This window comes from Cnephaeus nilssonii (genome assembly GCF_951640355.1).
Source record: "Cnephaeus nilssonii genome assembly, chromosome: 1".
Classification (NCBI taxonomy): domain Eukaryota; kingdom Metazoa; phylum Chordata; class Mammalia; order Chiroptera; family Vespertilionidae; genus Cnephaeus; species Cnephaeus nilssonii.
Window position 1 is genome coordinate 109,988,358 of NC_137072.1, and position 23,545 is coordinate 110,011,902.

Consider the following 23,545-nt stretch of genomic DNA (forward strand, 5'->3'; position numbering starts at 1 on the left):
GTTCTGCTTCTGAAGGTTCCTTAAAATAATTGCTCCTAGCTACTGTATCAGCAGCAGCCTTCTAACTTCCTCCTACCAATGATCGCAGGTGTTTGTTGGCCAAGTGCTACCTTCTCTGGGTGTGGTGGGGGAGACCCCAGCTGCTTTGAACATACAGTGGGGGGTTGGTGGTGACAGAATTATAGTCCCCTCACTTTCCTGTGAGTGATAACTCTGTAAGGATCCTCAAATTACAGCCCATGGCACCTCGGGCAGCAGCTGATCTGTCCTGATTAGGTTCAGCCACCTTGTCAGAGATCAGAGGCACTAGTGCCGCTGTAAGACTGGGAGGCACAGATACGGCAGCTCCCAGGCAATTAATGTCCGGTTACATCAGGGGAGATGTGTTTCCAGAAACCAGGGTTGCGCATATGGAAGGGTCTGTCAGAGGGTAAAACACCCCACGTGTCACAAACATGGAGATGATGCTGGAACCAGCCGCAAGATGTTTGAAGGAGGCAACCCAGAGCATTGGGCAATTTATAGGTAATCAGGCTCTTGCTAAAAACGATGGAAAGATCTGATGGCTGCTAACTGTATTTTAAAGCTATTGGGAACAACAAGTTGTTGGTGGTGGTGTTTTAGTTTTGGTGACTTTAGGCAACTCAGTAGTGTTTGGATCTATTGCATGATGAGTTCATTAATTATGCTAATATATGCGTGGTGATTTGCAATAGTGGCAGACTGGGGCGAGCTCAGCAACTTGGTCTTGCTGCCCTATGGAAACTCAGTGCCAGGAGCATCTCTTTGGATCTGTGTACTTTGGGCTTTTAAAGGCCTGGGACATTGCTAATTAATACTTTGCGTGAGGGCGGCAGCTAGTATGTCAGACAATGGGCTGTTTCAGTGTCTTTATTCAGCCTAATGACCCTGTTGCAGGCACGGGTAAGCCACTTCATGGGGTCCTGATGAGTTAATTTGCCTTCCTGGGTGTGGGTGCCCCAAGACATGGCCGAGACAGTAAGAGAGTCAGGCTTAGAAGCCGCTGTTTCCGAAATCCCTAGGAGATAAATGAACTCAGCAATCCAACAATTACTCTCTCCCCAAAAGCCTGCCTGATCAATGGTGAATAATTTCCAGCCGAGCAGTCATCCATCTTGTGAGCCGCTTCCTCCCCCTCCTCCTCCCCCTCCTCCTCCTCCTCCTCCTCCCCCTCCTCCTCCTCCTCCCTCTCCTTCTCCTCCTCCTCTTTCTCCTCCTCCTCCTCCTCCTCCTCCTCCTCCTCCTCCTCCTCCTCCTCCTCTTCTTCTTCTTCTTCTTCCTCCTCTTCTTCCTCTTCTTCTTCTCTTGGAGGCATAAGCTCAAATACTTTCAAGTTATCATTGTTTTATGTTCCTTATTCCTATGGTTCTTTGGTTTGTTTGGAATTCATCAGGGTCTGCTCCGGGAAGTAGAATTACAGTTTTAAAGGCTGTACTAATAAAACAGGTCCCCCATCTTCCCTCTGTCCACCCCTCACCCCGACATCATTTGGGGGTGAGTCATGATCAGTGCCTCTTTACGATCTTGCATCCGTGGAGAGGAGGAATGCCTGACTCTGAGCCATTGTTGCCCAGGTTTCTTTGTTTCGCTGAGCCAAAATATTTCCCAAGCAGAGAAGAGAAACAAAGATGATTGACAGCGTGGAGCCAAGTCTCATCAGCTGCTTTGCTGACAGCCTGGTGATGTGCACACGCTGCTGATGTGCGGGCGAGTGACAGCTGATTGACAGCCGGGACTGGGAGACGGGAAGATGAAGCAGGCTTAGAACGCCCGACACGAGCTGTTTATGCAGCGCTCCCAGCACAGGCACTGCCACCTTAACCCATTCGTGGTCCAGGCACTCTTTGCCAGGCTGGGAAGGCACCTGCTGGCCTGGGCTGCAGGCTGTAGCTCTTCCATGAGTCCTTCCAGGGAACCACGAGCTTTGCATTTCTGAGGGAGAATATAAGTCTTCACTATTACATTTACATATACAGTCTTCACTTGTACATGTAAAAAAATCCCCAAATTACTTTCATTCTGGGTACCAAGAAATATTCCAAATGAAATTTCTTTACCCCTTACTAGGAAAAACTGCTTCTTCTCCCTCCCCATCTCTCTGTGTTTAGAGGGTCCCTCTGGCTCTAAGATATCCTATCTCTAAGTTGGGTGAATCCCATATATGTTTGCTTATATATTTGTTCCCTGTCATCCTCTATTACAATGTTATCTCCACCTGGGCAGGGCTTTTATTTATTTATTGTTGAATTCTCAGATGAATACAGAAACTCACACATAATAGGTGCTCAATAAATATTTGCTAAATGAATAATTGAATGAATGAATTGACATTTGGGGGAAAGTTTATATCAACAAACAGAACATTGGCAAAACAACCTGGATCTCTGGACTTTTTTAACTGGAAGAATTGAATCAACAATTGAATTGAACGCTGTGCTGGCATTTTCAAATAAGCTCTAAGATATGGTCTGATCTACTTTAAGCGGGGCAAGGGAGCAGTGAAAAAAATCAGGAAATAAGTGCATTCAGGAGGTGCATTGTGCCTCTGTATTGGTTGTGTTGCACCCCCCACCCATGTCCCCACTCTCCTCATGGGGTAAGACTCCCTCCCCAGGTGGGACATGATTGGGAGAGATAGAGACTGCTGGAATTGGCTGGTGTGGAGAGCGCCTGATAGACAGGGTTACTGACCTGTCCGATATCAGGCTGTGTGTCCCTAAAGCAACTTTCCAGTTCCTGCCTTGTGATCATCGGGAAGTTGTTCTCTAGCAGTTCCAGGGAGGTAGATTTTTCCTGGGGGTAGGAGAGGTAAGTGACTTCCTCTTTGTCAACAGATTAGTGATTAAAGACTATTAGAGCTGAAAAGCATCTTTTCTGAAAATGGAAAGTTGGTCCAGAGGGTCCCAGCTGGTGAGTCATTGGGCCTCCGGTCCACTGACTTCAAAGTCAAAGTCAGAGCATCTTCCCTCTCCTGTCCGCATCCTTCCCCTACATCCTCCCATAGCTAATGGGAAAGAAATGGATTCATTAATTCCCACATTTCTAGGAACATAAGTTGCAAATAATGACCGTGTCAGATATGACAGAAGGCAAGGCGAACAGAGGAGTGGGTTCTCTGCATGCCGACTTGGCACACTTACTTTCCAGCATCCTGTGTGGTTTTCCTTCCCCGTCTTGTACAGAAACAACCATTCTTAGCTTGATTGCTCACTGTTAACTTCAAGCAAGTACTGATATTCCTCTATTCCCTTTTCAGGCACATGACAAAACTGTGCCCCTCACCCTTCTCTGTCCTCATGACCATCACAAATACCCTTCGGGTAAAGGTGCTGGTAACCCCTTCAGGACACCGAGGCTGTGTCCAGGTCCACATCGGCCATATTCTTCATCAACAGGAAACATGTACTTCCCAGTTCATTCAGGGAATATTTCTTTGCTGGGAGAGCTGCATGGAGAAAGTTCTCCTGAGTCCCATGGCCTTGGAGAGGCCACACGACATAGTCAAAAGGTTACCAGGGTTTGATGTGAATATTCTTGGGTTTTAATCTGTGCTAGGTTTGTAAACAGAGTCTCCATTTTCTCATCTGTAAAATGGGCACAATACTATCATCACTGGCTTGTGGTAAAAATTAAATTAGATAATCCACTAAAAGCAAACCTTGGCCCAGCTGGTATGGCTCGGTGGTTGAGCATTGACCTATGAACCAGGAGGTCACTATTAAATTCTCAGTCAGGGTACATGCCCGGGTTGTAGGCTTGATCCCTAGTGTGAGGTGTGCAGGAGGCAGCCAATCAATGATTCTCTCTCATCATTGATGTTTCTGTCTCTCTCTCCCTGTCCCGTCCTCTCTGAAATCAATAATAATAAAAAAAAATTTTTTAAAAGCAAACCTTGGACCATTTGAAATGTAGTGTCATCAATATTGACTATTGTTATTGATAACAATGCCCAGTCTCAGCCTCACTCTAGCTTTTGTGCATCATTCAATGGGTTTGCCACTTGGCATGTGCTTGTCACATGTGTTCAGTGGGTAGAGCTTGCTGCAGAGCCCCACTGATCAGCTGGGAGCCCATAGGACCACTGTGGTGGGTTTTCCTGCTGAAATGCACACCAAAGAGACAATCTCCTCCCAGAAACTAGCTCTATGTCAGGTGGGTAAGTGACGTGCAGGAGGAGGGAAACAGAAGGGAAGGATGGGTGAGTATGTGTAGAACTCTGTACTTTGGTGGGTAAGGACTCCCATACTTAGTTAAACATGTCTAGGTTGGCATTGCTTTGGAAATTCAGGTGAGAAATGATATAACTACTAAAATGCCATCTTGTCTCGGGGCACTTCCTATAGGCCTACATTTTAGGAAAGATGTATTGTACAGGCAGGGGCTCTGGATATGATACCTGGGTGCAAATCCAGCTTTGTCTTTTACTACCTGTGTAATTTGGCATAAGTCATGTTCTAAGCATCAATGGTCTCAGTGGAAAAGTTTGATGATCTGATTCATGTGAAGTTCTTAGCAGAGTTTCCGGCACCATGAAAATGCTCCATAAATAGCTTTTGTTATTGGATTGAATTCCAATGAGCACATTGTGGTCTTTAGATTGAGATCCAGGGCAATTCAGATGTAGTTGTCATTAATCTAACTCTTGTTTGGAATTTCAGGATTGATGGCTGCCAGTAATTTTCTATCACACACTTGTTAGTTCACCATGACTTCTGTCTGGAATAAGCATTTCTGACATGACCTCACACCTTCATAGTCACACCAGCCAAACTATTCATTCTCTTTCTCTCTGTGGCTACTGAGGGGACATTTCACTCTCCAGAAAATGAAGGCTGTTTTAAGACATGTCATCACTTTGCATAGCATTATTTTCCTCTGTTTCTCTTGGTTATCAAGTCCTATTAGATAGTTTGAAGTACCACACATCAGTCCCTCTGTGGAGTCATTTCGACACTCATTTCTCTTTTACATTTTCTTCCCACCTCCCTTTCTTCTGACAGCTCTGATGGCATTGCAATATAGCCTAAGCACTTCAATTTCCTTCTGTAATATGTGTTTTTATGTGTTGTGTACTTGGATGTGTCCCCCAAAGGTAGAGAAATTCTATGAGGCCCACACAGCTTTAGCATCTCTGGTTACTATTTTTCTCCTGCTTTTTATTGGTTCACCTGGTCTAGCTGTGCTTTAGTGTGCTTGCTATAGAGAGATTTTTAAAGCATTCCCCCCCCCCACCCCACTTTCTTTCTCTCTCTAATTTATTACATGATTAAAGATTGATTTCTGGGAAAATCACTGCTTGAATATATGCATAGGAGCTTTGACACCACACTTAATAACTACTGTGTCATGAATGTGGCCATTTCAAAAAGCTACATGCACAGAGTGTCCCTGCAGCACAGGGGAGAAGAGGTTGAAAAGGCCGGATCTGTGTGTGTGAAAAGAGAGTCCACCTGAGATCTAGAAAGGCTCAGGTTTGTGTAGCTAGTGCTTGAAGACCCCGAACTTCTTCAGGAGACATATGCCAGCTGGTCCTGGGCATCTTCCTCCACAAAGTAGCTGTGTTCCTCTGAAAATTCCTCATTTTTTTAATTTATGGAAGTAGAAATGAAAATCATGAACTTTGGATCCACACAGATGTATTTTGAGTCTTTGCTCTACCATAGCTCTGTGAAGTTAGGCATGTTTCTTAAACTATATTAACCTCAGTTTCTTTATATATAACCCCAAGGTAATAACACCAACATCATAGGGTACTTGTGAAGATTAAATAAGATTAAATAATAAGTAACCTTAGCTTAGTGATGCCCATGGAAAACACATAACGAGTAATTATTGCATGAATGAATGAATGAACGAATGACCAAGAGAACGAGTGAAACCTATGATATGCCAGTCACTCGTTTTAAAATAGAAGATAGTTCCGAACATCGTTCATTTAGTCATTTGGCACATAGCAGGGAAAACGCTGCCTTTGCACAAAGCCAGACCACACCTGTCTTCTTTCTATATGAACACCTTAAGAATTGAATTCGTAACCAATTGGGAGAAAAAGTGATATTAATGGAAGATGGTGATTTAAACAAACAAGTTCCAAACTATTACAATGATGACACCTGTCCAACAGAGGGTTAGGATTCCAACACCTACTTTGCTCAGACAGCAAGAAGCTATTGAACACATATCAAGTGCTGGCCACTGTTCTAGGCACCTTTGGGCTTGCTATCTTATTTATTGAGGACAAGGTGAAAGGAAATGAACTTCAATTGCATTTAAAAAATGTATCTTAGAGAAAAGAATGCACTGCCTCGGAGTACTATTTGATGGTTAGTTACTGGATGATTGTGGCATTTTCATTGCTTAATGACATAGATATCTTTGTCTCAGATGACTCCAGAAAATGATTTCCTTTCCATGGAGTTGCACTAAATGGTTTCTGGATGGCCCTGGCCTCTGAACTTGTGGTTTTAGCGAGTGACCCTTTTCAACAGCAGTCTTCATTAGGCTGGCGATATTTGGAGTGAATTAAATTAGGACTAAAGCACACTATCATTTGAAGTTCATTTGTTCCTCCACTCATACTTTGGTTAATTCATTCAGATATCACTGAGTTTTTGCTATTTGTCAGTATAGTGGGGCATACAGTTAAAGAGAAAGGCCTTTTTTCACAAATTTTTTCATTTGCTTTTGATTCCATTTTATTTAAAACTCTTACCTTACATGGACATAATCAGCTAAGTAGCTCAAAAATAAAATATTCTTGTGATATTAATACCAAATCTGGGACTAGTTATAAAAAAGGCTTGAGAGAAAGCCTACAACTGATCGATGAACCGACAGACTCCTGAAGGGGAAAAAGGAAACTGAATCTCTTCCCATTTGTGGTTCCAATGGATGACATCAAGATTTGCAAATGAGCCATAACAATAGATTGAGCAGACATTCCATTCTCTCATTGCTAATAAATACCACACTAATAATTACATGAAATAATGGACATAAAAGTACTTTGAATGGATTTAAAGTGCTATGCAAGTTGAAGGTATAACCATCACCGTATTTGTAATTGATCTTTATGATTTTATGACTTTATACATCAAGCTGTTATGAAATCTAGGAGGATTGTTGGGTTTCTCAGGGAGATAAAACTTATTGTCGAATATACAGTTATGGGTCTGACTGACTTGAGCAAGTCAGACCCATAACTGCCCTTAAATGTTTAATTAAGGTCTGGGTGAAGTACTAACCAGGAAATGGACAGTATGTATTGTTTTTGAGACTCTGTGTGACTATGATATCTCTGGGGTCTGACACATACATTTCCTGACTCTCTGTTTCATAGCTTATATTCCTACTCCTATATCTTTCCTATGGTTTTTAAACCAAGATGGCACTATCCCATCATGGGCCACAGGAAGATTGTGGCAAACTTTTTAATTATTAAAATTACAGGTAGTGTAACTGGCATTTATTGTCTAAGGGCTGGCAAAGATAACAGAATTATAGAGATACATCTCATTCGATCCTCTTTGAATCCCATTTACTCATCATCTTGAAGATAAGGTTGCTAGATAAAATGTAATAAAAATATAAATGAAATAAAAATAAAATGCAATAGTTCTATTACAAAATTATCTTTTGTTTATCTGAAATTGAGACTTAACTGGGCATCCTGTGTTTTTCTTTGTTGAATTTGGCAGCCACAAGTTCATGCTCAAATATAAAATCCAGATAATTCCAGAGAAGCTACAATAGGGTGTGAACATGGCACATTATATGAAAAAACTCTAAGAGATTTACCTGGTTTCTTATTCACAGAAGTCTTGCCTCTGTGTATGTCCAGCCCTGTATTCATGAGTCCTTCCTACGGAACAAAACACCTCAGCAGTGGATTGGGTGGGGTACAGGTTGAAGCCCGCCTGAATTTAAATCCAAACTCCATATTGCAGGCCGTCCACAGTTGACTTTGCCAGGGATTGGGCATAGTCATTGAGATACATTGCCTGCCTTAAAGGAGCTTACAGTTAACTCTAATGCAATAGCATCAACACTGTAAGAGCAGGACAAGGGAAGTGACCATATGGCATTGAGAAAGGAGTGATCAAACCTGATTTTAACTCCAGTTGAGTCTTTTGATAATAAAAATGTTTGCCACAATCATCCTGTGGCCCATGATGGCGTAGCGCCATCTTGGTCTGAGAACCATAGGGAAGAAATAGGAGTAGGAATAAACTATGAAACCAAGAGTCAGGAAATACATGTGCCAGACAGAGTCATAGTCACACAGAGTCTCAAAAACACACATCCTCTCCATTTTCTGGTTACTACCTCATTCAGACCTCAACTATAGGGCTGGCAAATATTTCTTTCTAACCTTCTAAAATCCTTATTTTTCTGAAGTCATGGCAGAAAATACCCTACCACAATGCTTTGGAAATATACGCTTTCAGTAAATATTTATGGACTGTATGAGCAATGTAGCACTGGAAAATAGTACAAATATGACCCACAGGGCCTGAATATTTGGCCCATAGACACATGATTGTGCATATGATATTTACCATGTTTTAGTAAGTTTCTGCCCCTTGCAATCTCAAATTGTAGCTACTCATTGATGTCAGAGTCACAGAAATGTCACAGAGCAACTTGGAAATTTGTCCACAAACCGAAACAGGACTCAAGACTCAAATATTTTAAACACCAAACTAAAATCACATTTATCCAACCTATAACACTAGGAGTGATTTTTTTTTTTCTTTAAAGCTTTGGGCTATGGGTTGATAGAGTATTTCACTACATGGTTAGTCTGCCATCCTCCTGGTAAGTCCATTTCATGGAATAAGTAGTTCTTAGCATTGGTTAACTAGGTACATGAATCTACTTATAGAACAAATCTTAATAGACTTCATTTCAGTGGAAACACCTGTTTATTAAACCTTTCTCGGGGACTTCCCATATGTCATATTTCTGTGCCCTAGTGATAAGAAGATGAATGAACAAAATCTCTTGCCTTAGAGGAGCTAAAGGTCTACTGAGCTCTTGTTTCTAGGACTTAATCTTAGCCAGATGGTTTCATATTGATGCCCTTTGCCTCAATTTATGAAACTGTTCTTAATCATGCTCACCACCATATTTTTAGACTCTATATCCAAATGTAACATTGGTATATTTTCTTTTATTTTTTTAACAAAAAATAATCTTAAAAACAAACAAACAGTTTAAGGTGAGATGTTTGCAGTATTTTCTTTGTATGACACTTAGTGAGGTGAGCTGCTGTGCCTAATCTTTACTTTGTGACATGTTTTCAGGTTGTGAATGTACCTTATTTGTGAAAATGGTGTAAGATAGAGCATTTGTTGAAATCAGTTTAAATTAGCATTCTTGTACAACTGTATTAGGCATGTTCAGGTGGCTTTCATTAATAATGTAGAGGCCTTATGACAAAATCACCCATCAGGATGTGTTCCATTATTTATTGTTTCATCAAGGTAGTCATATGTGAATTCAAGACCTTACGGAACTTGGTGCCTTTATTATTCTTTCCAAGAGAATCAGCTTCACATGACTATTATAGCGTGCTTGTTTATTTTTATGAAGTTGGTCCTTTCCTAATTGTTGCTACCTTCAATATATTCTGATGAGAACTTTTCTGATGCAACATGCATCTTTCGCTTTTCAACAAGTCAGAAGAAGCTGAAATTGACACCAGTAATCATTTTGAAGATCTGTAGAGGAGGAAGTAAGTCATGTGTGAGCAAGTGATGAGACAGGTTCTTCATATTATCTGGAACAACGAGAGTATTACATTATTTTTGCAGACTTTTCTAAAAAAAATAAGTCTTACTTAGTCCTGCCTTTGAATAATCTTATTTGCAATTTGATCATCTTTTGTTTTACTTTGAAAAATACATCATTTGCTATGCCAGGATGGGTTAGTTACACTGAGAACAATGAAAGAGCACGAGTTCTTCCAGAGTCTAATAATGCGGCCAGCCCAATCAGTAATGCTTAGGGGGGTATTCTCTCATAGACACGCATGGTATCTTCATGTTAACTCTCGGATTCCAGATAAAAATCAACACTTGAGATGGTCCTCAGTAATAGGATTGCACACACACGCACACGCTTCTGTGTGTGTGTGTGTGTGTGTGTGTGTGTGTGTGTGTGTGTTGCAGAATTAATGCAAGCTTCGAAAATATTTCAAAAATTGAAGTTAGTTACCTGAAAGATGTAAAATTTCCTCTGGAAATGTTTGTCATGCCATATGTGTGTTACTTATGTCATATGTGTGAGGTACTCACATTTGATAAAGTCAACTACTCTGATTCAATTGAGGCATTTAGGAAAGTTCAACTTTCAAGCTTAAAAAAAAAATCAATGATAATCAGCTTTTTCAAGGTTGCCTGCCTAAAACAACTTAACGTCGCTGTACTTATTTGCTTCTCTTCAATAGAATCATAAGATAAATGATAACCTCTGTTTGGCAGATTATGTAAATAAACCACCAATTATATCCTTAATAGTTTTCCATACTATTAGACACTGTGCCCAAATGTATTTCCTATAAAATGCTTAAGTACTCAGAGCTCTATTATTTCTTTTAAAGATGGGCCCAACATCAGTAATTATGAGAGTTATTATTCAGGTTCAGTGTGGCAGCGATTTTTCACCCGATAATTACCTTGTTAAATTAACGTCAGACCAGCGCCATGCCTTACTTAAGAAAATGGGCCTCCAGCCCGTGCAGGCAGCCCAGCTGGGGAAGCTGTGCTGATCTATGGAACCCAGGCTCATCTTCAGCCTTGCCTCTGTGACATTACTTAGCAGAAGTTCTAAGAAGTATGTGTCTTATGAGGTGATTATGCTTTCTTCGCAGAGGTCCCATTGTGTCTCTTGACAGTTGGTATTTCCCATGTTCTCCCTGTTTTCAGCTCTGCGCTTTGCCAACCAGGGCGCTGCGTAATTGGGGCGATCTCCATTCAGAGCCTTCAGGAGGAGAAGGGAAGCTCACCCATCCCCAGGGAAACAAGGAATGCATGTGCTACCTGCCGTCTCTCTTCCTGCCTTCCCTGGTTTTGAACTGCCATTTAATTTGTTACTTCTTTCCCTTTGGAAAGGAAAAAAAAAATGTTTTACAAGACCCTCCAATAGTAGCTGTGGTTTGTCTAAAATGAGATACGGTTACAGATTCCAATTTTTAGTCCAAAATAAGTAATTCTTGCTACGATATCCTTAAATTGAAAAAAGAAATGAGTCAGATACATAGTGGAGTCTTGGTCGTTTTTTTCAAATGTTTCCAACAATAACCTCATGGGTTGGTTAATGCGTTAAAACGACAAGCATTCGGGTAGTGTCTTAACGTTCACAGAATTCTTTCCTAAATAAGGACCATCTGTAAGCTTGTGGAGGGGGAGGGAGGACTGTCTTATTTCCCTCTGTGCCCTCTGTGCCTGCTGTGGTGAGGGATAGAAAGGAGGCCATGGTTAATATTTGCTGAGCGGAACTGGCTGGCAGTATCTCATCCCACCATCACTATGAGCCGAGAGCAGGTGTGATAGTGACCGTTTGTATTGAAGAGATGAAGAAAGTGAGGCACCCTGAGACCTGAACTCAGCTCTTCTGCCTATATCGTGACCCCTTTACCATCCCACTTCTTGGTAGCATTTTTATGTATTTATTTTTAATAGGTTTTCATTTATTTTAGAGACAGAAGAAGGGAGAGGGAGAGACAGAGAGAGAGAAACATTGACGTGAGAGAGTAACATCAATCGGTTGCCTCCCACAGGCACCCCAACTGGGGATCGAACACACCACCTGGATATGTGCCCTGACAGGGAATTGAACCAGCGACCTTGTGGTGCATGGGAAGACACTCAGCCAACTGAGCCACACCAGCCAGGGCTCAGTAGCTTTCTTAAACAGTATAGAATCTCTGAATATTTCCTGTTTGGATGAAAATAACCTACTGTCTTGCCTGGATTCTGGAGCCTTCTTCCTTCCCTCTCCCCTCGCCCACACCTCCTGAAAACAGCACAGGTTAAGAATAATTAGTTCTTAATGGCAAATGTGTACTCACGGCGTATTTTTTTTCCCCATTACAGTTAAGTGTGGATTGCTTAAATCCCTCCAACATTGCTGCTACAAAGCTGACATTTATAAATTTTCTTTTTCGGCGCAGTATGGGATCCTCCATATGTCTTTCGCAAAAACTATCTATGTTTTCGGGGAATCTAAAGATTTATTTCTTTCCCAGTCCTTGTTGCTGGCATTCTCTCCAAGCCTTCAAAACTGCCAAGAGATGAACTTCAATTTAGAGGAACTGTTACATTTGTCATTGTGAATTTGCTAAACTTTGGATACATTTGAATATTTATGCTTATTCCTAACGGGACCCTTTAGGAATTTCTTTGCGACTCAGAAAGTTCACACTTGACTTCTTCATGCTGATCCAAGGAAGCGAGTTCTTAAACCCATGCAGCCACGCTGGCTGGGCCCTAGGCCTGTTACTGTCTCCGCCTGGACACATCCGCACTGCCAGGAACGCACATGCGACTTATTTTTGAGGTGCAAGGGAGGAGGGTCCTCTCCCTGCTTTGTGCTGTGGAAATCCCATGCTCCATCTTCATTTCTGGGATGATCCATCAAAGAGCACCTCACAGTACCCTCTCACTTTAAAGGCAAATAGCCCAGCTTCAAAACAATGTCCTTGTTTTGCAGTAACTCCATGGCCTTGATTATTATACCTAACCTCTCTGAGCCTCACTAGTGTCATCTGTAAAATGAACGTGTCTGTTTGGTGTGGTATAATGGTATTTGTAAATAATATACATATGGCCGAAACCGGTTTGGCTCAGTGGATAGAGCGTCGGTCTGCAGACTGAGGGGTCCCAGGTTCGATTCTGGTCAGGGGCATGTACATTGGTTGCGGGCACATCCCCGGTGGGGGCTGTGCAGGAGGCAGCTGGTCGATGTTTCTCTCTCATCGATGTTTCTAGCTCTCTATTCCTCTCCTTTCCTCTCTGTGGAAAATCAATAAAATATATATAAAAAATAATAATATACATATGGTCCCTGATACATGGAACTTTATCAACAAATGGTAGCTGTTATAATGATTATGTATAGCTAATGTAGCAAGAAGTTAGCTTGTCTTTGATGTGTTCAAGACAATGACAGCTAGTTAGTTATCGAGCCTGGATTCGAATTCATGTGCTCAGTTTTTGTTGTTGTTGTTTTTATAAAACACAAGGCTCTACTGAGTGACTAGCTAAAGTGCTACCCTCCTTTTTTTATTGAATATAGTCAGGAAGTAACATAGTTTCCAGGGACCATATATTGTTTAATTTTGTCCTTTGAATCACCTTCACATTTTTTCAGAGCCAAGTACAATAGGAAGCATCACTAAATTCATCGAATTCAGTGACGTGTGAAGAATTGCAGACAACCTATTTGATGGATGTTTTAGTTTTCTATTGCAGCATATCAGATCACCACAAACTTAGCAGCTGAAAACCACACACATGTATTATTTTGCATTATCTGTGGTCAGGATCCAGGCACCAGTTAACTGGATCCTCTGCCCAGACTCACAGGGTGGAAATTGGGGTGTCAACTGAGACTGTGATTCCATCTGAGACTCAGAGGTGTTGGCAGAATTTAGCTCCTTGCAGTTGTAGGATAGAAGTTCCCATTTTCTTGCTAGCTGTTCACTGAGACTGTCTTTAGCCCCTAGGAGGCTTCTGCTGTTCCTGGGCTCATGGTTCCCTGCACAACATGGCAGCTTCCTCTTTCAAGGTCAGCAGGAGCATCTCACCTGGTGAGGCCAGGCCCACCCAGGATAATCTCTCTTTTGCTGAACTCAAAGTCGTCATTTTAGGAACGTTAATTACATCTGCACAATCCCTGTGCCATCTAATGTAATCTAATCATGGAGTGACATCTCAGCAGAGTCATGAGTCTCCTCACACTCAAGGGGAGGGGATAATGAGGGTGTTTACACCAAGGGGTGGGAGTCTCGGCAGCCATCCTAGGGATGTAGGACAAGTGTATCGTTATGACACAAGACTTCTTGACAGGAGTCATCAAACAAGTGTAAAGTGCTCTGTGACCTTGGGGGACTTGGAAGGCATGCAGGACAGTGGGTGGAATTGGGGAGTCCGTGGCAGAGATGAGTGGGACAGTGAGGAAGGAATCGAGTAGAGGAAGCACGGTGTCTGGGGAAAGGCCTAGTGGTTTGTTTGGCTGGAACTTGGCTTTAAGGAACTTCCCCCTGGTTTTTAAGAGACTGCTGGGTTTCAAGGGCATAAAATCTGTAGAAAATGTGATGAAGACTTTCAATGCACTCAACCAATAAAGGAAGAATCTAACCTGGCCACGTGGCCTCTGTATATGGGGCTCTGAATCCTCTCTTGGGCGGTCCCCCTTCAGCACCTTGGAGAAGTTTTCTCTACCCTTTGCGACAGAGAATTCCCAACCCTGAGGCCTCTGTGGTTTCTAAAACGCCATTCTCTGGAGGCCTCTCCCCTGAGTCTAGAAGTAGGATGGACAAGTCTGAAAACATGAGTTCAATTCTGTAAACTCCACATTAAACCAACTGGAGGTGGTTGTTGGTAAAAGAATTCAAAACCATGCTGTAGAAGAAATGGTGCAGTTATTCGTTCCTGTGTCCGTTCAGCAAGTACGCGCTGTGTTCCTCTATGCACTGAAGTCTGCTTTTGCTCTGGGGACACAGTAAATGAGACAGCCATGGCCCCTGCCCTGGGTACATTTCTTGTCTAGACTCTAGGTTCTAGATAATTCTAGTTAATTTAGATGTTAGTTTCTCAAGATAGTAAGCTACTAAAGTAAAGGTACTCTCATTATTAATTACAGTTGTGATAAGTGTTATGATCAAAATATATGGGACTTCATGAGGGCAAATCAGGGCCTTTAACAAACCTCTACAGGGATGGTAGTGAAGGTGGGTCAAGCTAAACCTATCTGAGAAAGTTACAAAGGGTGAAAACATTCAGGAAAATAAATATACTTGGGAGAAGAGATTGATTAAAGTGAACACAGAGTTGTCGTGTATCTAATGGGCAGGCATGGTGGAGATGTTTCAGATATGGGAATGAATGAAATCAGCCTGGATGCTTTCCTTGCTTTTCTACCTGATATTCTAATTCTTATTCTTCACAGCCCACCTCTCTCCCTAGTTCTCGCTGGAGAATCCATTGAGCCCTTCTTTCTATGCTCGTGACACGTAGCACACACATCGATTCTGGCATAGCTCTCCTAATTCATGGTTATAGTTTACCCGATGCTCAGCCAGGACCTCACGGGAGATGTCCTCAGACAGTGATTCCAGCATTTTCATCTTTTTATCTCCAATACCTAACACTTCACCTGACACCACAGTTGGCACTAAATAATATTTATTGAATGAATAAACTAGAACTAGTTGGAAGTGATGGAAGTAAATGTGGAAAGACTGTTGTGCTTTAAAAGGAAGCATTTTCAGAATACCAGCCAGGTGAAATGGCCTGCTTTGGAACAAGAGGTAGAGCTCACCTTCCCTGGAGGGGGCAAAAGTCCCATAATTCTGTGTATCAGAATGTGAACTAAAATAGAATTAGAAAAACTTGATTATAACTACTACCAATTATCAAATTATGTCTTTGATCCTGTTTATTTGAGAAAGTTAATGCATTTTCTCAGGGGCTTGATTTGGGTTTACAAGTAGCATTTCAGATTGGAAGAGTCTTTCCTGGTCATAGATTCTAGAGATGTGGTATGCATTTTGGTTTTATTACTGAATGTTACATTTATGGTGTGGGGGATATTTAAAACTATAAATAAGATACATAGATTACATGAATGAGATATTCCAAGTAGTTATTAGGTCTGACCACTCTATCAAACTATGAATGAAAACATGCCTGTAGGACAGAGTAAGGTATTGGACAGAGAATAATTGTGTCACACAGCATAGAAGAAAAAGTGCATATTCATATACATCAATAAAAAGCCATCGAGAACAGAGTTCTCCAATGGCAGAGAGAAGCTTAAGGAGCAGGTATGCCCCAGAAGTCCATGGGTCATATTAGACAAGCATCACATGAACATCGTACAAAAATCAGAAAGTTCCTGAGTTAGTACCTGACATGCTGGCTTCAGGAGCGGTAAGGACAAAGGATATGGAGAGACAAGCTACCGACCAGCTTACGCTATTGGAGGCCTACTGGGATTGATCCACGAGCAAAGAACAAAAGATTTGCAATGTAGCTAAGCAACTATTACCAGAAAATGCATCATGACAGACACCTATAAACCTCCAAGGCTCACAAGTGGCCTTCAGGGCAGTGTAAGCCAGCGACATAACCAAATACAAAGAGATTAAAGGAGAGTTTAAGCAGTTGGGCATCTGCCAGGAGATGAAAACGGTCTCTTAGAGAATCAAAAACAAAGCTGACTTGTTTCAAATGGGAGTTGTCATAGTTTAGTGCTAATATAAAACCAAGACATATTTATTGAGGTTTCATAATGAAATTTGTGGTATCTCTTTTCTCCAATTTCAAGTTTTAAATTTTAAATTTATTATTTCATTAATCATGTGAAATGGATAGAGTTATCACATGATTCCTTTATTTCATGTTCAAAGAACTTCTCTCATATAATCCAACCGATGAACATATGGTTTTACAATGAATTTTAATTATAATTTTTAAAAGTATGATCATTTGAATTCAGATATAAAATGCAATCTACTTCATTAAAAAATAAGATACTCTAGTTTATTTTAAAACCATAACAACTTTCCCGTTTTTTCCTTTCTACTTTGTACTTGCTGTCTACTCCTCCAAAAAATAATCTGGAAAATAAAATTTAAAATATTTATATCATCAAAAGGAGCTTCAGAAACTCCTTTAGGGAGGTCAAAAGCCAAGATTCTGAAGGAGGGTTATTTTGAAGCTTCCCTGGATTGGTTTAATTAAATAGAAGCCCAGTTGAAAATTCCACTTGAATGAATTGGACAGCAGTCTCTCTTACTCAATCTCTCTCCTATTCTTTTTCTAAATTAACATTTAATTCTTTCTCTATCACAAAAAAATTTGGGACAGATATTCCAAAATAATAGAAATTTTCCAAATTAGAACAATTAGGTCTAGAATTTTTTGGTCCCAAATTACTAGAAATATCAACCAGCTTGAATAGAGATTTGCATAAACTAGGGGTAAGCATTCCATGATAAGAGTGTATTCAATATGGGGCTGCAAATGTTATTTTGTCTATTTGCATATTTATTCATTCCACACTTAACACTCCTAACATTTGTTTATTGATTTGCCAAATGTTCTCTGTCTTCTTGTACTTAATACATTTGAATCAGATTTCACTTCTGACGGAGGACACCTCTGTATCCTTAAAAACATCTCCATGGCCAATGCAAAAGCAAAAAGTACATCTTTCTATTTTACATATGGATTTTGTATAGCAAAATACAAAGTAATTTTATGGATTGTAGGAATAAGCATCAAATGTCATCCAGACTAGGAGATAGCTTCTAGTCTTGGACAATGTCTATATGAAGGTTACAGAAAAATAACTTCCCGCGTTCAAAGCTCTTTGTACATTTTATCATTAAGCACTCCTCCTTCTATCTCTTTTTTTTTCTCTTTATTGATTAAGGTATTACATATGTATCCTTATCGCCCCATTGCCCCCCCCCCCCACTCATGCCCTCACCCCCCTGTTGTCTTTGTCCATTGGTTAGTCTTATATGCATGCATACAAGTCCTTTGGTTGATCTCTCCCCCTTACCCCCACCCTCCCCTATCTTCCCTCTGAGGTTTGACGGTCTGATCGATGCTTCTCTGTCTCTTATTTTGTTCATCAGTTTATGTTGTTCATTATATCCCATAAATGAGTGAGATCATGTGATACTTACCTTTCCCTGACTGGCTTATTTTGCTTAGCATAATGCTCTCCAGTTCCATCCATGCTGTAGCAAATGGTAAGAATTCCTTCTTCTTTTTTTTTTTACTGCAGCATAGTATTACATTGTGTAGATTACCACAGTTTTTAATCCACTCACCTGCTGATAGGCACTTAGCTTCTTCATTTTAAAAAATATAACCTTATTGTCATTATTTTGGTCTCTCCATGATGAAAGCTCTATCATCCCTTTAGGTGGTAGGAGGTAGGTGAGGGACAGTGGTAGCTCATATGACAGAGCTGGTGAAATGCCTAAACTTTGTTTTCCTGATATTCTGCCCGAGTGACACGTCCCATATAGCTCCCACCAAAACAACCGACTGCATCAGATTTTGATGCTGCTGGTTGGGCCTTCTAAATGAAGCCCCTAAATCATGTGCTTTTGACCCTTTACCTGTCACCTTTACTATTAAACTAAATTGAATGGGAGTTAGAGTCTGTGAAATGTGGGTGTCTGAGAGCCAGAGGGTGAGGTAGGTAGAGGGGACCATTTTTGTCCAAGGCTGAGATTCAGGGGCACAGAGAGTGGGAGAAGAGGGGGAGGCGTGGACCAGAAGCAGGAGACTGAGATTGGCCTCCATCTGCCATGGCTGGTGTTGCTGGGCACATACAGGCTGCTGCCCTGGGCTATGGCACTGTGCCTGCACCTGCCCCCAGCTCCAGCTCCATGGACAACAGCTCTTCTCTTAAAAGGACTGAAGAGGAACGTAGAGAAGGAGGCCGTGAGAACAGCTGTTGCACAGAGAGTCAGTTTGAGATTATCTTCTTACAGGTCCTCCAGGACCCTCAGATCTGCCCTTTCCTATATCTTACAATGTCAGTGGACCAAGGGCGGAGTAGTGCAGGAGAGGAGGGTGACCCGGGGGCCTCGATGTGAACAGGCACTCATAGTTGGATGTCCCACCTACATATGTAATCAACCCCCAGATATGAGGAATTGCAACTGTTCTAATTCTGTTGTACCACATTTTACAGCATTTTATTTCACAATCTGAGTCATTAGAAGACAAGAAACATTTCTTCCTTATCTTTGGTGAGAAATGATGAGAAAGTCAGGCATCTCAGATGTGGGCAACAAGCCAGGGGAAGGCAGGAGGAGGAAGGAGACCTGTGATGGCAGAGGGAGGGGAGAAGGTTGGTCAGGATGAGGTGAAGGTAGAAGGCCAGGTATGGATGGCCATCAGTATGACAGTGTTTATTTGGGAAGTCTTAAAAATAAGTTTTATTTCATTCACTACAACAAATTCTGAGCACAAGGCACTGTTCTGGGAATCAGAATCCACTTTGAAGTGTTTAGTGATTAGTAGTGTCGGCACATTCCTTACATTTTCTCTCTCTCTTTCTTTCTTCCTTCCTTCCTTCCTTCCTTCCTTCCTTCCTTCCTTCCTTCCTTCCTTCCTTCCTTCCTTCCTTCCTTTTTTCCTTCCTTCCTTCCTTCCTTCCTTCCTTCCTTCCTTCCTTCCTTCCTTCCTTCCTTCCTTCCTTTCTTCCCTTCCTTCCTTCCTTCCTTCCTTCCTTCCTTCCTTCCTTCCTTCCTTCCTTCCTTTCTTTCTTCCTTTCCTTCCTTCCTTCCTTCCTTCCTTCCTTCCTTCCTTCCTTCCTTCCTTCCTTCCTTCCTTCCTTCCTTCCTCCCTCCCTCCCTCCCTCCCTCCCTCCCTCCCTCCCTCCCTCCCTCCCTCCCTCCCTCCCTCCCTCTCTCTCTCTCTCTCTCTCTCTCTCTCTTTCTTTCTTTCTTTCTTTCTTTCTTTCTTTCTTTCTTTCTTTCTTTCTTTCTTTCTCTTATTCGCTCACTTACTTACTAATGAACAGGATTAAATATATAGCTGTTGGATGAATAACCTCAGTGTGTGAGTTTTCAAACATCTTGCTCCAAAGGTCTGACAGGACTAGCCATTTATGATGGCCCTCATTGTTATCATTATAGCTACTTAAGGAGAACCTACTATGTGCCACAAACTAGGTTAGGAATATCACTACAAACATCTCATATATCTAGTCAGCTGGACAAGTCTAGAAGGGTAAATATTCTTCTTCTTCTCATTTATCAGGTGAGCAAATGAAGGCCAAATCAAAATTTGAACTCAGATTGTGGGGGTTTTTTCCTCCTGAATCCATACCCTGTTCTCTCTTCACGGTGCCGGGCTGCCTCCCTGAAAACAAAGACTGTCGTCCACAGCTTCATCTCTCCTGAGGATTGAGATTTTTATTTATTTTATCTGTTACCACTAATAACAATATTTTAAAAAATAAGCCAATATGTGATGATAGTGTGAGAAGTAAACATGATAATTAGGCAGCATCAAAATGAAGTTAATTATTGCCTTGATGACTAGGGTGGTTTGTGTACAACATTTAAGGAAGTGGAAAGCATCCTATTGGGAAGCGATACTTCTGCCTGCCTGCCATCCCACCAGGCAGCGCGCACCCCTTAGCAGGTGACTGGAAAAGAGCGAAGACCAGATTCACTGGTGCCACACGAATTCTTTTTACCTGGTGGGCTGTTTCCACAGGACTTCCTCTTCTGTTTTGTGCTTCCCTTTGGGGCAATGTAGTAAACCCTGAGTTGTAGATGTTTGGTTTTATAACCCAGTCATTCACCTGCTCTCTCCACAGCCAGCTTCCTGATTCCAAGCCGATTCCTAGGTGGCACATGTGCACATTGTATTTATTCCAGAACTGCTAAAAAATCCGACATACTCCTGAATGATAACTGGGTATTTGTTCAAATTCATCTGAATTACACTGCTCACAGCATGTTCCTCAACTTGAAGTTTTATGCCACTCCTGTTCACCCAATAACCATGAGTGACTAGATTAGATCCCCCTTTATCCTACCTTGCTTATTATTAAAGGTAGGAAACCCACTACCTTGTTCCCCTGAGCCTCCGTTGATTTTGGACCATCTTTGCTGTGCTGTTACATTTCATCTGAACACTCCCTCTAGAAAGGGCCTGAGTTTGATGCTTGTCCTACTTCACGGTTTTATTCTTTTTGTTCTGGTGGTTTTTAAAAATGTGCGTCCGGTTCCAGTCAAGGCTAGTTTCCCCAGCTGAGATTTGTGTCACGTCAGCAGCTAACCCTGAGGATTATGAACACCCACTCCGCCTTTCGCCCCAACCTTATAAAGTCAGCCAGCGCAGGGAAACATTAGCGAGGTAGAAAGTGGATGGATTTGCATAATTTGGTTTTCTAAGTGCAGAGTGTTCATTTTTATCTTACATTGGTTTTGCTTTGTTGCCAAACCCCTTTTCAGGGAAGACTGCATCCCATGTCTTTTCCCCACATCCTGGTTTCTAACAGCTGATACTTCAGATGTTTGTATTTGTCCAAACAGATGAGAGAAACCATCTCAAAAATATAACTTCCTGTATTAGGCAGTTTCTCACTTTTTCCAATTTGACTTCTGTATAGAGCTATAGCTGGAATGGGAATGCATTTGCCACGGCAATTTCGGGTTTCTCCACTGCATAACTTCTATTCTATTCATGCAAATAATTAAGGTTATTAATGAAGGGCTGAATTAGTAGGAAAACAGTATACTGAGCCACTGTGATTTGCTTGATGTAGGTTAATAATCATACATTACATAGCATTTGCAGCTTCCTTGGGCTCTGGAATAGAAACTATGGCGGCAAAGAGCACTGTGATCAAATCTACACTAATGAAGTAACATTGGGAGCTCGGCAGGGGATAGAAAGGAAGGTATTGTTATTGTGAGTGCCACAGTATTGTCCTTTACCCCTTTAGGATGTACTGACATGCATAAGTCATAATTGTGTTTGCATTTATAAAAGAAAGCTCCAACCAAGTCCAAGCTCCTTTGAAAAGGCAAGGCGGGCAGGGTGGGGGAGGGGGTAGATGGCGGAGTGAATCAGAAAGCTGGGTGTCTTGAAACAACAGTTCTTTAGGGAAGGAGAGTGTTTTCTCTGTGCAGCAGGTTTGAATCCATAATAAGACAGATTGGAATCTGAGCAACTGGAGATTGATAGGCTAAATTGTTTACATGTAATTGCTTAAGAGGAACGGATCTACTTTCCAAGGCAAAGCCTCTGCATTCCTGCAGGGACCGTCTCAGCATCTCACCACAGCTTGAAAGGCCAACTGGGTGGGTTTTGAAAAGGGGGTTGGATGTGCCTCAGATAGCTTTGGATTTGTGTTGGTTTGCTTTCCTGGAGCGACTGCTTTAGAATGGAAGCAAGTAGACTCAAATGGACAAAAAAATAATAATAATAATTCTCAAAGAATGTGACCAACTGAAGACAACCTAGGCTGAGCCAAGGATTTGGAAATCTAAGCAGGCTGAGGAGACCCCTGAAGACCATTTAGGAAAGTGTGGATGAGTATATTGATCAGCTTGGGCTGCCATAACATAATACTATAGATTTAGTGCCTTGAACAACAGATATTTATTTTCTCACAGTTCTGAAGCCTGGTAAGACCAAGATCAAGGTTCTGGCCAATTTGGTTCCTGGTGAGAACTCTTTTCCTGGCTTGTAGATGACTACCATCTTGCTGTGTGCTCACATGACACACATGTGAGCCTCTTCGTTTTTGGGTGCACACAGTAGGAGGAGAGGAAACGGGCTAGCAAGCTGTCCAGTGTGTCTTCTTATAAGGGCACTAATCCAAATATGAGGAACCCATCCTCATGACCTCTTCTAATTTTAATTACCTCCCAAAGGCCCCATCTCCAAATGTTATCACATGGATGATGATGAAGCCCTAACATATGAATTTGAATGACACAATTCAGTCCATAGCAATGAGTAAATCCATATGCCAGAAATTGGAATAGGCCTGTGGCAAGTGCCATGATGGCCACGTGTCTTAATTCTATTCTATTACAATCCGTTCCATTCCATTCCATTCCAACCCATTCTATTCCAATCCACTGCATTCCATTTTATTCCACTTTAGCTCAACAAACGCCTCCTTGAGTCCCACCTCAGAGCCTACCCCACTGTTTTCTTTGACAACCTCTTCTTCCTCTTATACATACCCTTTTCCTATTTCTATCTAATGCATTTTGGTGGCCAAGAGCAATTTCTTTGCTTTCTTCCTGCTTTTCTTCCCTATCTCTAATTCCAACTCTTTTGTGGAGTCACTTTGAAGCTTTGTCCAAAAAACATGATTTTTGAATTAAACTCCACTTCTTAATTCCTTCAGGCCTGAGAGATGCCTCTTGAACTGTAAGTCATGGTGCTCTTGATGGTCAATGGGGATAATAACAATGATAATACTTAATAGAATAGGGTAGTTGTATGTATTAGGAATGTCTCAGACAAGGAGCCCAGTTCCTGGTATCAGGCATTACAATGATGATTGAGACATGACCTTCTTATCCTGCTGATGGCTTGGCCCAGTGTGGGAAGCAGCTCTGATGGAAGATGAACCTATTGGGTCAGGCTTTGTGCTCTGAAGTCAGTTGACATGAAATTAGACCCTGATTCTATCCCATGTTTTACTATCTTGGCAAACGACTTAGCCTCCATTTCTAAGCCTCCATTTCTCATCTAAAAAATAAGATAATGATAGCATAGTTTGGAGGGGGGGG

General features: G+C 41.6%; 1 protein-coding gene across 10 annotated transcripts in view; it reads left to right on the forward strand.

Annotated features, from left to right (window-relative positions):
- LDB2 (LIM domain binding 2) overlaps positions 1 to 23,545 on the forward strand; it is a 325,876-nt gene that overhangs the window by 121,632 nt on the left and 180,699 nt on the right. The gene's annotated exons all lie outside the window — the stretch shown is intronic.